Raw genomic sequence first — 15,860 nt, forward strand, 5'->3', positions numbered from 1 at the left:
AATGTTAAGACGTCTAAATAAAAAGCTTAGGATTAAGTGAAGATGAAAAGGTCACACTGGGAAACAAAAAGATTGACCAGGTGGACAACTCAGTTACCTTGGTAGTAATATTAGTGAAGACGGTGGTAAAGACCAGTGAAGATGTTAAAAGTAGAATAGCCAAGGCTCATGGTGTTTTTTCACAGTTGAAGAAAGCTTTGAATAATAGGGGGGGGGGGTAAGTTTGTAAACCAATATTAAAATATTGGAAGCCACAGTGACGCAGTGGTCAAATATGGTGAAGCATGTGCGCTCCAAAAAACAGACGAAAATTTGTTAGAATTTTTCCAGAGAGATTGCTAATGGATTGTTTTGGGTACCTAGCTGAATGACCGCACTCGATACAGTAGGCTCTAAGAAAAGTATGGTTTGATCACCGCTCTCTAGGCCTATAATGAAAGACAAATGTTGAGATGGCTAGGGTATGTTCTGTGGATAAAGGATAACAGACTGTCGAAGGTTGTCCTTTTTCGACAACTGTCTAGGGCTTAATGGAAAGCAGAATGTCCCCATTTGGTTGGAGGATGTTGTAAAGAAAGACTTAAGGGAAACGGGTATATTCTGGGAGGGTTTAAAGAGGGAGGCTTTGGATAGATTAGGATAGAGGATGAGCGTGCGTAGCCGTGCTGGCCTCGGGCGGCTTAGTTCTGCGCTGAGTTGTTAGCAGTAGCAGTAATAGTTTATTATTAAAGTTTTTCGTCATATAATTTTTAAACCATTGCAAAGACTATTAAACTGTATCTATGGCAAAATAGTGGTGAATTCATGGGAACCAATTTAGTCTTATTTGACACCGAAGATTTAGGTGGTCGATAGTAACGTTCAGGTAATAAAATAGTCACGTTCGCTATTAAAATAAAAATTGCATGCAAATCGAGCACTGAGAATGTACACCGTTTGTAATTGAAAATGTACACCATTTGTAATTTATCGAGTTGTACAATGCTCAATTTTCAAGTATAAAAGTTGTGGTTGACGAGAAACAGTGTTTAAAATAGAAACAAACTTGAGGCTGGAAAAGCGCCCTATTTATCTTTAAGATAAATTTGATATAACGTTGTAAAGATGTAGTGTTAGCAGGTAGTAGTTGGCAACAAATTAGCGTTGACAACCGCTTTTCAAACCACTATTTCGCTAACCCAATTTTCCTCCTCAATAGTACAAACGTAACGTTAGCGCTTAGCGCTACATGTATAACCTTAACGTCAGCCAGCGTTTTTTGATAATTTAATTTTATAGTGCTGTCACTTTAATAGTGCAAAAAAAGTTAAAATTATAGTAAAGCAAACATCATTAAGATGTGAACTCAGCTTCTTTTCTATTGGTACTATGGTGCGGCTTTAGCATAATTCGGCTGAATTCTGAAAAAAATTGACAAATTTTTAAAGTGAAAAAAACCAAGCGACAACACTATGCAAGCTTCAGGTGGTTCGACCAAAGCAAAAAAAGCAAAACAGCCAAGCGACATCATTATACCAGCTTCAGGTGGTTCAACCAAAGTGATATAGCTATGCGAAAGTAAGGTGGTTCGACCAAAAGATACCGAAGTAAACGACCGACTGACATGACCTTGCAAATTCAACCAAAGCGACAAAGCATAATGACCAAGCGATATGAATAAGGAAACTTCAGGAGGTTCGACCAAAGTGACTCAAGCAAAATACCAAGCGACATAACTATGCGAAATTTAGGTGATTCGACCAAAGATACAACAGTTAATGACCGACTGGCACGAATTTGTGAACTTCAGATAATTCAACCAAAGCGACGAAAGCATAATGACCAAGTGATATTAACAACCGAACTTCAACGACCGACTGACATGACTTTAGGGACTTGAGATGATTCAACCAAAGCGACCAAGAATAATGACCAAGTCATATTACTAAGCAAACTTCAGGAGGTTCGACAAAAGTGACTCAAGCAAAATACCAAGCGACATAACTAGGCGGAATTTAGGTGATTCGACCAAAGATACCACAGTAAATGACCGACTGGCACGAATTTGTGAACTTCAGATAATTCAACCAAAGCGACGAAAGCATAATGACCAAGTGATATTAACAACCGAACTTCAACGACCGACTGACATGACTTTAGGGACTTGAGATGATTCAACCAAAGCGACCAAGAATAATGACCAAGTCATATTACTAAGCAAACTTCAGGAGGTTCGACCAAAGTGACCCAAACAAAAATACCAAGCGACATCATTATGCGAACTACAGATGAGATGTCCGATTGAAAACAAAGTTCTATAAAAATTTTCCAGGAAATGATTATATAAACAAAAACTCCTTGGATACTCATTTATAACGATTGCTAAAAATAGACTTCATCATAATTGTATTGTCAGTATTTAAGCCTTTGAACAGAAGGCTTTTATTTATTGCAAAAAAATTATGGGCAGAACAAAAAGATGATGTGTAGCGTTGCAAAACAGATTTCGCAACACTGATCCGCAAAACAAATTTTGCAACGCTGATCCACAAAACAAATCGAACCAAATATCCGTCTACACGAAGATAGCATTGGGCGAAAGAGATCTGGCAATCAAAGCAAGAGAAAATTCTTCCATAGTAATAAATCGCTATATTACTGTGTCGATTACTACTTTAAGCCATTACTTATTATTACTTTTACATTATAACAGTGTTATAATAATACAAGGATTACTGTAAAGATGGCCTAATAAACGGCACAACCACTGAAACTGGGAGGCTATATAAGTAGTTTTTCAATAGGTATAAGCTACTCGACAATCGAACAAATTTTTGCTTGCCTTTTTGGCCCTATTTTATGTGAAATTTCCCCTTGTTTTTGCACAATATTTTTATTGCTTGAAAATGTTGTTTGAACATAACGAATAGAAGATCTATTAGAAACAAGATACTCCACGTGCATAGAAATAAAAAAACAACAACATATTTTCGCACATATAGCAATTAAAAGAGATAATGGTAATTTAAATATTGATCCTATTTACGATGTTATTTAAAAAAAAGAAACTTATATTTGAGAAAAAAACTTGCAACATCTCCAAGGAAATAACACCAATACCTAAAACATTGACAACATTAAACGCTAACCGTAAGATTATGTGCCAACAAAATAATTAAGTCCATTTGTGATTTTGAATTTATAATCCAATTACTTTTACCGTTTGATCAACGTAGCTGGTAATTGTATGCGAGTAATATTAGTTACCCCCTTAGTTTTTTATTAAATAAAAAAACAAGTTTTTCAACCAACAGTAAGGAGCAGCATTGAAACTTAAAAAAACAGGAATTACAACGTATATGAGGGGATCCCCCCCTAGAGTAATATTAGTTAGCCCGTTTCAGTTTTTATCTATATATATAAAAATAAGTTGTTTGCGTGTTATGTCTGTTACACTATGTCTGTTACGCCAGATTATATCTTCTATATAAATGAGGTTTTATTATAAATTGTTGAGCTTTAGCAAGCTTGGCACGTGAAGATTTTTCCAACTGTCAATGTTAGAATGAACATTGACAAACTGAAAAACATTGAAAAAGATACAATGTTACCAAATCCTACAATGGCAGAAGAAACAGCCGAGGAAGCTGCTCAAAGAGTTAATGCCAAAAGGCTTACGGCTAAAGAACGCAAAACCGCGCTGTTAGATGAAGATCAACCTGGACAGCGAGAGTCAAAACGTATCAAAACTGAAAATGATAGCGATGATGATTGGGTTTGGGATTTTGACTTGGATAAGGTCATCAAGCCTACCAGATTTTAGTTAAAAAAAGGTTCGGCGATATGTATTTACGTCTCAGAAATAAAGAAGAAAAAGAAAACTGAAACTAAAAATGTAAAAACTGAGAATTGCATAAATATTTCAAAATATTTTGAATATAGATTAAAGTAATTCGAAAACCTTAAAAAAGATACTTAAAATTTTGAGGCTTATTATGAATTGTTGAGCTTTAGCATGCTTGGCACGTGAAGATTTTTCCAACTGTCAATGTTAGAATGAAGATTGACAAATTGAAAAACATTGAAAAAGATAGAATGCCACCAACTGAAAAAATAAAACTGAAAAAAGAAAAAAGGTAAAAAACTAAAAAAGACTAGAAAGAAAAAAAAAACTAAAAAAAAGAACAAACTAAAAAATAGAAAAAATTAAAAAAAGAAAAAACCTAAAAAGAAAAAACCTAAAAGAAAAAAAAACTATAAAAAAGCTAAAAACTAAAAAAAGAAAAAACTAAAAAAACTGGGAATTGCACAAATATTTCAATGTATTTATACAATAGATTAAAGTAATTCAAAACCTTAAAACAGATACCCAAAAGTTTGAAGTTTATTATAAATTGTTGAGCTTTAGCATGCTTGGCACGTAAAGATTTTTCCAAGTGTCAATGTTAGAATGAACATTGACAAATTGAAGAAAACGAATGAATAAAAAGAAGAAACTAAAAAAAAGAAAAACTAAGAAAAGAAAAAACTAAAAAGAAAATAACTAAAAAAGAAACTATATATATATATATATATATATATATATATATATATATATATATAAATGAGTTGTATATATGCATGTTAGTTTGTTTGTGGGTTTGCATTTGACGTCATTATAAGTATATAAGGCTTTGTATATGACGTCATTATAAGATGACACTACAGACCGGGACACCGGGACACAAATGACGACCGGGACACAGGGAATATAAATGACGACCGGGACACTTAAAGAGAAATTACAGACCGGGACACAAATGACGACCGGGACACCGGGACAGAGGGAATATAAATGACGACCGGGACACTCAAAGAGAAATTACAGACTGGGATACCGGGACCCAAATGACGACCGGGACACAGGGAATATAAATGACAACCAGGACACAGGGACACACCTACAACGAGGACGCCGGGGGCACAGGGGGATATATAAATGACGACGGGGACACATGGAATGTTCGATTAGCAATCACCATCAACAAAGCTCAAGGGCAATCGTTAGAAAAATGCGATATAGATCTGAATCCAGATTGTTTTCCCATGGACAATTATTATGTTCAAGAGTTGGTAAACCTGCCAATCTATTTATATGGACAGACAATGGGACAGCAAAGAATGTTGTATATTCGCAAGTTTTACGTAGTTAAATATATATATATATATATATATATATATATATATATATATATATATATATATTCACAGGTAGGACACAGGGACACAACTACAATGGCGCGTAACTAATATGGCGCGTAACGACATACGCGCGCGGGGGGGCTTGTGGGGGGGGGGGAAGCGCCCCCAACAACTAGGTGTTGGGGTGGCGCGAAGCGCCACCCCAACAGCTAGTTAAATAAAAAACAATTTTTTTCAACTGCAGTAAGGAGCCACATTAAAACGTAAAAAACAGGAATTACAACGTATACGCGGGGGTTCGCCCTTCGCCTCTAGAGTAATATTAGTTAGCCCCTTAGTTTTTTATTAAATAAAAAAACAAGTTTTTCAACCAACAGTAAGGAGCAGCATTGAAACTTAAAAAACAGGAATTACAACGTATATGAGGGGGTCCCCCCCTAGAGTAATATTAGTTAGCCCGTTTCAGTTTTTATTAAATAAAAAAACAAATTTTTTCAACTGACAGTAAGGAGCAACATTAAAACGTAAAAAAAAGGAATTACAACGTATAAGCGGGGATTCACCCCCTGCCCCCTAGAGTAATATTAGTTAGCCCGTTTTAGTTTTTAATAACAAAAATAAAACAAGTTTTTTGCAACTGACAGTAAGGAGCAACATTAAAACTTAAAAAGAAAGAGGAATTACAACGTATATGAGGGGGCTCGCCCCTGCCCTCCTAGAGCAATATTAGTTAGCCCTTTTAGCTTTTTATTAAATAAAAAAACAAGTTTTTTCAGCTGACAGTAAGGAGCAACATTAAAACTTAAAGAAAACAGGAATTACAACGTATATGAGGGGGTTTGCCCCCTAGTCAATACTTTGCTCTTTACGCTAAGTTCGAATTTTGCTTTAATTTTTTAAGAATGACACCTGAATCATAAATGTCGTTTAATTAGCTCTCTTGAAAATACTAAAAAAAACCTTTAGCGCAAAGAGCGAGGTATTGACTAAGGGGTGAACCCCCTCATATACGTAATAATTTCTGTTCCTTTTAAGCCTTAATGTTACTTCTTACTTTCAGTTGAAAAAACTTGTTGTTTTTTTTCAATTTAGTTTCTGAACGTTTTTAAATAATGCTGGGAAATCCGGCACCCCCTCATAGAAAATTCCCTTCCCCCATGAAAAACTTCTCCATGGAAAGATCTTCCCACGTAACCCCTCCCCGATTCCCCCCACCAAAAAAAATCCCTCTGAAAACGTCTGTATACTTCCAAATCAGGAATGTGTGTGGGGGGGGGGGGGGGGTAAGTCGCCCTCATAAAAGTTATCTATTAGATTTTTTGACTATGCTGAACAAAACCTCAATCTCAAAATTTTGAACGGGTGACTTTGCGAAAAAATGAGTGTGAGAGGGGGCCTAGTTGCCCTCCCATTTATCGGTCACTTAAAAAGGGCACTAGAACATTTAATTCTTGTGGTGTTCTAGAATCACTCGGTCGATCACCCCTGGGGGAAAAATAAACATGCATCTGTGATTTTTCTTCAAGCAAAAACTCCAAATTCTATTTTTGGGGATAGGAGCTTGAAACCTTTACAGTTTGGTTCTCTGATACGCTGAATCTAATGGTGCGATTTTCATTAAGGTTCTTTGGCTTTTAGGGGTTGTTTTTCCCTTTTTTCACAAATAAGGCAAATTTCTTACAGGCTAGCAACTTTTGACAGGTAGAGCTACACTTAATGAAACTTATATTTTTGAAATTAGTATAAAAATCCGATTCTTTTGACGTATATATTGGTAACAAAATTCTGTTTTTTAGAGTTTCGCTTTACTAGTTCTTTATTCCATTGTGGTTTAATGTCACTCTCTTTCGTATGTGAATTAACTTAAGGAAAAAATATTGCCAATTGTTTCCAGAGAAAATAAGTTAACGTTTTCAAAATCAATATCAGTTTAAAAGAGAATTTCCAGTGGAATATTATTTTCTACTATTTAATCGAATTTTCAAGAATCTTACAACTTAATTTATACGATCAAAGGTATTTCTTTTGCGAAAAGGTTATAAAGATAGATTTAGAAGTAAAGTTTCTAATACACTGTTGTCAGTTTGTATGGTATTTTACTGTGCTCTGACTGCCGTAATCCAAAAGGTTAAATTTTTTCGGGGAACTAAGTTCACGGAAAAACTTGGACGGATGGAGGCAAGGATAATTTGGTTTTTTTTTAAGATTACACAAAAAAACGTATTCTTCAGAATCTAGGGGGGGGGGAATGAATTGTTTCCAATGAATCGTTCCAAACAAGCTATTTTTAAAAATTATGTGAAAGAGGATGACCCTCCCCCCTGTTTGACCCCTCTATATGATATATTTTGCTTAACTGAGATTCGTAGCTTCAATCTTTCAAGCTTCACATGTTCTACTGAGGTATAATCTGCTTTCTTTGGTTTTCCATTAGCCATGAACAGAAGGTTTTACAGAGAGTTTATTAGAGTTTAGAGAGAGGCTTTTAGAGAGTTTATTCTCCTTAACTGAAAAAGTTTCTAATAGAAACTCATTTTGATTTCATAGAGATTATTAAATAAAAATATTTCTTGTGATATTCGTCACCTAAAAATATAGTAATTTCTCTAAATGTTCCTTGAGGTTTTTCTAGGCCCTCTCATCCAGCCCCTAGAGAACTTTTTATTGCCTGAAAAAGATGGTGTTACATCATTTGATCGACTTTTCAAAGCCAATGAAAAAATCAGTTGCTTGACTCTTAATCACAGCTTAGATACCAATACAGTTATGAAAACTCCTATCTTGCCCATGGGAAGCTTTTGGCACAGAGTTCCGAACTTGGCGCCTCCTCCAAGCCCGCGCTCCGACGCTTAGATTGTACTACAACACCATAGGCGGGAACGCAATTTTGTTTCGTTGCATAGACAGCTTAGATACCAATACCAGTGTCCTGTTACCAATTAGAAACCAATACCAGTTTCCTGTCTCCAGCCGCTAGCGTCACTACCGCGCACTGTGTCCCAAAAATAAATCGAGTTTACATAACTGTATATTGGTATCTAAGATGTGCTCTTAATGGAGGAAAGAACACGTGTGGTACAATGAAAGGCTTGGTTGGACAAGTAAAGCAGATGTGTAATGAGAAACCAATTCCACAACTAATCTTCTTGTACTATACTATCCGCCAGCAAGCTTTGTGTGCTAAATATATCGACAATAGGTATGTATTGAATCTTATGGTGAAGGTGGTGAATTTAATAAGCTCATATGGACTCAACCAAAGGCAGTTCAGAGACATGGTGAAAGATGCAGGCACAGAATCGCAAGATTTACCATATTACACAGTAGTAAGATTGTTAAGTTGTGAGAAAGGTTCGAGTAGAGTGTTTGAGTTAAGGAATTAAATACTTGACTTCCTAGAAATTAAAGGCAAGTCGCAGCCATTGCTGTCAGATGAAGAACGGGCATTGAAATTGGCTTTTGTTGCAGACATTATTGGCCATTTTAGATTTCTGAATATAAAACTACGAGGAGAGAAAAATCTAATTTCTGATCTATCTTGAACTCACCTAATAATTATTATAAAAAAAATTATTATTAAATTATAATTATAAAAAATAATTATAGATAAAATTCATATTTGGTTTACACTTTCTTAAGTTTATGGCAAATTTCTTTTATTATTACAAAACAAATATCTTCTTAGTAATCCTACTTTTGCATTAGATAAGAAATAAATCAACTGACTATTAGAAATCCTTTGTTGTTCCCCATTGGAAATATTCCAAATTGATAAAATGCTGGATAAAGAATATAATCAGGTTCGGCCAATATTGTTGACTCACAAAAAGCTGACTAGTCTAGTTAAATTAACAAATTTCCAAAAACCAAATTAGTATTTCAACATTATCTATTCTTGAGAAACAACTATTATAATACCTGATGATCAACTATTATAATACCTGATGATTGCCAATTGTCTTTATTGGCAATTTCCTACCACCAGTTTCCTAGGAAAAGAAAATCAATTACCCAATTGCTTCCAACAGTACACTTCCAAAAAAATTTTTTTATGAAAGTTTGTAAACCTAACCATTTTATGCCAACATTGCTCAACAATAAGCAACATTGTGTTATGAACACAAAACGTTGTGTTCTCTCTTGACACGAAGACACTATAAACAAAATAGGTCACGGTAACAAACTGTAATTAAAGAACGACATGCGTCTACAGTAACCAGAACTCAAGGGAGCTTGATACCTTTAAATCATTTTGTTTGCCTCAGCGTCGGCTGACCGTCTCAAAAACAAAGAGACTATTAGTGAATTCTCACACGGGACTAGCCACTATCGACAGATATTGAGAACCTGTGGTTTTGACTATGAAATTTTATTGAAAAGCCGATAAAATTTTACGTCCCCTGTGTCGGCAAGGTTTTCAATGAAAGTAGGTAGCACCACAGGGAACTCCCAAAGCTGCCAAATTGCTCAAATGGTATTTACTTTTGTCAGTTTTCTTAGTTCTTTTTCTTGCAGGTGTGCTAGACAATTTTTAGGGAGACCCTTTCCCGGACTTTGAAAAGAAAATTCTGGTCCATTTGATCAACAAAACAAAATTTATATTTTCTAATCACGTAAGTTTCATTAATTCCAAATATCTCTATGTCTGGCACTAAACGGGGAAAATAGTTTTTCTAGATTTCTGAGAAAATAAGTGTCAGCTTTTAGTGTTATGCCGTTTATTCGGATTTTTTATCCAAGCTTTGAAAGCTATGGAAAGGACTCCAAATATACAACACTTACTAAACTTAAAGTTTCTTACAAAAAGTTATGAGCCTAAAAATTTGCTTAATTCAAGAAAAATATAGGGAAATATATAAAGAAATAATAATATGAAATAATATAAAGAATAATATAAAGAATATAAATAAGGAAATAATAAGGAATTATAAGGAATTATAAGGAATAATAAGGAATATAAATAAGGAATTATAAGGAAATAATATAAAGAATATATAAAGGGAAATATATATAAGGGAAATATAAAATAAAAGGAATGTAATCAAGCTTTCAAGCTCCTATTTGCGAAAACAGAAAAATCTCCAGTTTTTCCTACAAATTTGACAATTATTGCGTGTTTACTTTTTTCTTGTAACACGAAACTTTTTTCTTCGTTACTGAAACCTCTATATTAAGATTCTCTGATACGCTGAATTTAATTTTTTTTTCTGGGGGGAGGGGTCTCTCTTTATTAAAACCAGGCTAATTTTTGTAAGCTCGCAGGTTTTGAATTTCGTTATTAATTAAAACATTACGAATGATGTATATTTGGGATTAGCATAAAAAAGTAATTCTTCCAATACATTATTCCACCGATATATTCTGATATATTAATTGGTGTCAAAACTCCTTTTTGTTTGAGTTATTGTTACTATTAGCCCAAGTCACTCGTTACTTATAGTTTGTTACCACGAGCTGTTTGCTAAGGGCTTGAAATCTCTGATAATGAGGTTTCAGGTATATTGCATTTCATGGGAGGGTTTTTGTTAAGATGACTGTTATGGTTAAGATGTTGTTATTGTTACTTTTGTTAAAATGATTGATATTTGTTAAAATTTGTTAATTTTGTTTTTTTGGGGGGAGGGGGGCTGATTCTATGCTTTTTTTCCTGAAATTATACGATTTTTTACGGACCTGAATTTAAGGTTAAAAATATTCAATTTAAAAAGTAAGATTTCTTGCGTATATATCATTACTCGATATCTTTTTCTATGTTTCTATCAGGATTCATTTCTCTCTCTTTTGTACTGACGTTAGCCATAGATAAAGTCAAAAATCTATAGGAGAAAAACACTTAATTCTGGCCCAAAATAGATAGGCATAATAAGATTATCTGTTATCTCAGATTGGCTGCAGCAATTGAAAAGAGCTTATGTGATTTCGTGAGACTTTTGATTTACTTTTCTAAGTCTCAATTAGAGCACGTTCAATTCAATAAAAATTCACCAAAAAAATTGATGGAAGCAAGAACAAAGTTAAAACTTAAAGCGTATAAAAAATACTGCTTCGAAGTTTCTTAAGCCTCAGATTTGGCGCCTTCGACCATCGAGATCATGATCGTATTTTTTCATGCTTTCTGGCCTTTCCATAAATGGCACCAAAAAGGGCCATTTTTATGTCATTTGGCACTTTATGTAGGCTATATACAAAAAGTCTTATATACATTACATAGATATGAATATTAGCTTTCAATTGAGCCCTTTAACAGTTTTGTATGATGTTCTAATGCCCCACTAGCGGCGTAGAAATAAGAAAAGAAGACATCTATCAATGCAAGAAAGTGATTTTACTTTTTTTTTGAAGTTGGGGATTGCATCCTCTACGGGATTTATATTTGACCGCAATGGTTCCAATGGTATGCTTTCCATTTCGATCCAACACCATTTTTGAGGGGTTTCTAGCTATTCTTCGAAATTACCGTGTAAATATTTTTGTAATAAACTTTTAATGTTGAGACTAATTTAAATAGGTTTAAATATTCAAGAATCAGCTTTAAATTGTAGTCTTTTCTCACTAGATGATTTTTTTTCAAAACTTGTATTCAAGCTTCCTTTTACTATGGGCCGTGTGTCTCTTTAGTAGGTTGCACCACGATCCAATGCGTGTCTTTCTATCTACTCGGTTTCCAAGATATTTAAAAGCGTCTTTTCTTTCTTCTGTTCAATTTATGCAATTAAAAAATGATACAACACAGAAAATTAATTCAAGTGGAAAGAGATGAAAGTACTTGATACTGATACTAATACTATACTTGATTACGATACTGATACGATACTGATACTTGATACTAAAAAAAGACATGAAAGTGCTTGATACTAATACTAATACTGTACTTGATTACGATACTGATACGATACTGATACTTGATACTAAGGAGAGACATGAAAGTACTTGATACTGATACTAATACTATACTTGATTACGATACTGATACTTGATACTAAAGAAAGGCATGAAAGTATTTGATACTGATACTAATACTATACTTGATTACGATACTGATACTTGATACTAAGGAAAGACATGAAAGTACTTGCTACTGATATTAATACTATACTTGATTACGATACTGATACTTGATACTAAAGAAAGACATGAAAGTACTTGATACTGATACTAATACTATACTTGATTACGATACTGATACTTGATACTAAGGAAAGACATGAAAGTACTTGATACTGGGCGACCAAGTATATGACAAACCCTTAACCAACAAATTTCTTAGTAAACTAACAAAACGAACAAAAAAGCAAAAAAAAAAAACAAATTATGACCAATATCAAATCATGAAAATAAAAACAAATATGAAAAAAATGATATTAATCAAAGCTAAAGAGAGAGAGAGGGAAAACATATGTGTGAACCAAGGCCCAAAAGAACATTGTTTATTTTACTCCGAAATAAACCAAGGTGCTCCCCTACCCAAACACTCTCTGGAAGATAATTCCAAATCTTAGAACCTAGATATCTGACTGAAGTTACTGGAAATTAGTCACACCCTGGTTGTAAAAAAATGGTTTATCTAAAAAACGCACGACAAATGTTATATAGGCTGTACATAAAAAAAACGAAATATTTGTCACTTTTGGCTTTGCTGTACAATTTATGTTAGGAATCATTTCGCTTTTTATACTTCTACGGTCAGGCCTTTGGAGTGCTTACTGAGTACTTTTTAGCATGTTTCCAGGCTATTGCTAAGAAAATTTATAAAAATTGGCTTGGTTAGGATAAAAAGTTTCTCAGACCAAGAGTAATATTCAAAATTACATTAAAACCATAAGAGAAGTTCGCTATAATCAAAAAAACCTGGCAGCAGCAATTTTCAGCGTAACGGTACGGAAGTCAAAATAAACCAGATTTACAACATTCAAATCAATTTCATTTTAAATTCAAACAGAGCAGTGTTGCTAAGGATCTGATTTCTTAGCTAGTCAAACACCCTGGGAAACGGCAAAGCAAATGCTTTGTCATGCTTGCTGATTAAACAAACATTTGTATTCTAAACATCAAGCATTATAATGAAGAGTTGCTTCTGTTTGTTTTATGTTTTGTTGTGTTGACTTTAACAATTTTTAGTGCTGTTAAAATGAAACCTAATGCTTTAAGAAAAACAGGGACAATGATATATTGTTTTGTCTAGACTTCGGTAGCTTGCGATTCATTTAGCTTGCGATTCATTTGCTAAGGTTGCCCAGAGGCAGATGTAGGGGAGACAGAGGGGGGACTTCTCCAGGGCATAGATATTTTAGAGGCATATGATTTCATATAAACTATCTAACGGTTTTAATCATTTTGTAATTTTTGAAATTTATTTTTAATTAAATAAAGTGGAGAGCGGAGTTTGCTAAACTTTGTTAATAAAGGATTTTTTTTTCTAATTTTGCCTGAAAATTTTTGGGAGACGGAAGGGGTGCTACTCGAGATTTATCCCGGGCACAAAAGAGGCCAGAACCGCCACTAAGGTTGCCAAAACCTCTGTTTTTAGGAGGGGAGGTTGCAAAGGTCATTCCAAAAACGTCAATTGACAATTCACAAAGTTCTTTTTTTAACTTAACACAAAAAAAATCCCTTGTTGACCGATGGTCTGCGTTGCGCAGGTACCGATCTCCTGATTCGATGCCTTCGGCCGGGAGTGCAATGCGTGGTTGAGAACAAATCGTCCAACAATTCCTGTGTTTTTCGCCCAGATTTCTCTAGATACCCACTTAAAGCTGGGTCGACTCTGGCTGAGCTTACAAAGCTACACCACTGTCCTCTGTTCCAAACCAGCGACACCAGGACTCGAACTCCTTCTTCAGGATTTCAAGTCCGGAGCACTAACCACTCATGCTTTAACAGAAACAACGACAAATATCAAGAAAAATGGGGAATTCAATATTTATTTATTTTACTTATTTATTTACATGGTTCAACGCGACAACACCGACGAAAATGTGTTACTGCGCTAGAACTTCATAATTTTAAGAAACCAAACGAATGACCCTAGAAAATGTAGCTTTTCACGTCTGACTAGACCTAAGAAAGGTCGAGGGGGTGGAGCTGAATTTATCGTTGAATTTATTCTTATCTTGTCCGAGTGCCGGTATCTCCGAAGCTTCTGAAGGCAATGTTTAACTAAAAAAGACCTTTATAGGCAATTGGATAAATTTCGGTAGCATCAGGCATCAATTAAAAAAAAAAAAAAAAAAAAAAAAAAAAAAAAAAAAAAAAAAAAAAAAAAAAAAAAAAAAGTGTCCAATCTCAAACGTGTCAACAAATTTGCAATAAGATAAGTTAAACACGCCAAATTCCAATCACAAATAGTAGCTGTCGTAAGCAGCATTAAAATCCCAGAAATTTTAAGGTTAATACCCTTAGCCGTTCCAAACATAATGCAGATACGCCCTTTTGATAACCTAGATGCATATAGTCACTTGGTTGGTCAGTCCTATCATTTGGAAAGGTGTTGCGTTCCATTTAAGGTTGTTTTAAGAAAATAAGATATAAGATTTATTCAGAGTTAATTAACCACACAATAAACGTATTATGCTAATCCTCCAATGGCTTCTTGGCCTGTAAAAGAGGGAGAATACGTACTTGTAATTAAGCACTTTATAAATAGAAAAAATGTTTAACACATTAAATAAGAAAAATAGATTAAATAGACTCCAATCAATGCTACACCAAAAGGAGAAAAAAGGCACAAAAAGGGATAAAACACATAGAAACCAAAGAAAATATTTGTGAGTCTTTTGTATGAGCCAAACGAGGGGCATTCTCCGGCCGGATCGGGAAAGAGTATACAATGTAAAAATGATACACAATGAAAGAAAATCAACAGGTTTTCAATGTTTGAATTCTTACGAAAAAAAAGTTTAACTATTCGCTTTTGTTTATTTATTTTCAGGGTTCAATATGACAACGCTGACCGAAAATAGGACTCCGTCCCAAAAAACCTCATAATTTTGGAACAATCGAAGCAAAATCCTGAAAAATTGAGGTTTTCAGATCTTAAAGGGGTCGAGAAGCAAAAAGTTTTTAGTTTGATGTGTCTGGTACTTGAACCCTTGAAAAAAACCTAGTTCCTAGATTCGACCTTTCCAGGAAACTGCAAAAGAAAAACGCAAATAAAGGACCTATTTAAACTTAGGGAATCTAAAAGTTAATCTTAGTGAAGCAGAAACACAACTGGTGCGTTATTAATAGATTCTAAACCCATTGTACTGTTCCACACTGTGGTGTGTCGCTGTTTCCATTTCATTTGTTATGAATTCATTTTGTTTTATATTCTCTTTTTATTTTTTGTTCTTTGTTTTCAGGGTTCTTTTCAGCTTCTGTTTCTTTATGTTCTTCTGGTTCTGTTTCAGGGTTCTTTTCAGCATTTTAGAGTTAATCTCAGTGAAAAAAAAAAAAAACACATTTGGTGCGTTGGTGTATCACAGTTTCTATTTTATTTGTTATATGTGAGACTTACTCCCTCACAGTCCCCGGAGGAGCGGCTGCAAGTTACAAACTTTCACCAGTGTTTACATATAGTAATGGTTATTGGGAGGTGTAGAGACGTTTTCAGCGGGATTTTTTGGTTGGGGGGTTGAGGGGAAGGGGTTACGTGGGAGGATCTTTCCATAGAGGAATTTGTCATGGGGGAAGAGAATTTCCATGAAGAAGGTGCAGGATTT

At 34.4% G+C, this 15,860-nt stretch overlaps 1 protein-coding gene across 1 annotated transcript in view; it reads right to left on the reverse strand.

Moving 5' to 3' along the window:
- Positions 1-15,860, reverse strand: part of LOC136024727 (glutamic acid-rich protein-like) — a 133,395-nt gene that overhangs the window by 24,492 nt on the left and 93,043 nt on the right. The window lies entirely within an intron of this gene.

The sequence above is a fragment of the Artemia franciscana genome, chromosome 3 (assembly GCF_032884065.1).
Source record: "Artemia franciscana chromosome 3, ASM3288406v1, whole genome shotgun sequence".
Taxonomy (NCBI): domain Eukaryota; kingdom Metazoa; phylum Arthropoda; class Branchiopoda; order Anostraca; family Artemiidae; genus Artemia; species Artemia franciscana.